Source organism: Lygodium microphyllum, chromosome 23, assembly GCF_053477565.2.
Source record: "Lygodium microphyllum isolate KBCC chromosome 23, Lygodium_microphyllum_v1.1.10, whole genome shotgun sequence".
Lineage (NCBI taxonomy): Eukaryota > Viridiplantae > Streptophyta > Polypodiopsida > Schizaeales > Lygodiaceae > Lygodium > Lygodium microphyllum.
The window spans coordinates 4,668,904-4,670,347 of NC_141157.1; the positions used below are offsets into that span (position 1 = coordinate 4,668,904).

The 1,444-nt window shown below is 39.8% G+C and overlaps 1 non-coding gene across 1 annotated transcript; it reads right to left on the reverse strand.

Annotated features, from left to right (window-relative positions):
- Window positions 1–69, reverse strand: LOC148015826 (small nucleolar RNA SNORD36). The gene has a single exon (XR_015688254.1). It is a non-coding gene; the product is annotated as a small nucleolar RNA SNORD36 (small nucleolar RNA).
- Window positions 70–1,444: the final 1,375 nt, after the last annotated feature.

Consider the following 1,444-nt stretch of genomic DNA (forward strand, 5'->3'; position numbering starts at 1 on the left):
CAAGTTCAGTTGAAAAGCTCAACTTTGATCGTCAATATCTTCTCAAAAATAATCCATCCACCACGACCCCAACTTATAACCTGGTGCTGATATAAAAATTCAAAGAAAGGAAAACCCTTTATACATTAACACCGCTTATCAAACAAGAAAATCACAACAAATTTGTAAAGGATATAAGAGTTTGCTTCGTCTTCATCAGCATCAGCTTCAACTCTGCAACCACGACCCCAGCACCACAATTCTCCAAAACGTAGCTCGTACACGAAATCCAATAGGAACCACCACGTTCGTATTACATAAATAAACTCACAACACAAACACTAATACACAACACAACCATCTGAATGACTCCTTCAAAAAGAGAGTTTTGCATTAAAAGCTTCCACCATACATTGGAAAGGTATCAATGAAGATGATCCCTCTTAAAAGATTGATGTTGTCGGAAGCGATCCATAGATAAGGATTCATCTACAAAGTTTTTAGGAGGATTTTGAAAAAATTGGAGACAGCACATCCTTTCCAACAGGACCAAGTATCTGCTAGGCAAACAAAGGGCATGAAAATACAATATCTCCAGCTGTTGGGAATCAATGCTTACATTGACATTCATGCACAACTTTGGAATAGGCTTGGAATCATTATGAGAGTGCCTATGCATATATGCCAGGTACCAAGCAAAGTGAGCAGTTAATCTCACTGAGGGATCTGCAGACTGTGAATATTGCTGAGCAAAATGAACATAGCTCTGATAAGCTTGACTAGAAGCTGTCCATTCTCCTGGAATTACTGGCCAATTAATCTGCGGTCCTGCAAGGCAATCATCTGAACTCCATCCCCTTCTTCTAGAAATCTAATTATCAAACCCGTCACAGTCACTAACCAATTGAGGTGGTTGAGATATGGAAGTGTTAGGAGAGGGTAGTGGAATAAGGGAAAGTGGATGTAGGGAAGGATAGGAAAAATCATAAAAGGAAGAAAAGGTTAAAGAAGGAGTGGCAGAAATTTGTAAGGAATCACTAAGGAACGGTGTTAACTGATAAATAGGAAATGTGGAGGGTACATTTATGGAAGGAGAAGGACAGGGTGGAGAAGGGGAAAATACCCTATCCTCAATAAAGGGACAATAAGTGAAAATGGGAATTTGAGGGAAAGATGAAGGTTGGAAAAGAAGGGGTAAAATAATGGTGGAATTAGACTGACAAAGGGAAATATATATAGCATAGCGGTGAGCCATTTGTTGGTAATAGAGGAGGGTAGGAACAGAAGGTCCTAAGAGAGATCGTCGATGATAGGCATCAAAGAAGGTAGCATCAAATGGATTATGCTTGGAAAGATAGGTTAAGAGATCCATCCTCAGTTGATTAGTACTCTGGGCAAAGGTAGGACCTGTGTTTTGTCTTTGATTGAGGACCACCGAATCAATCATGGGATGCCACGAATTATC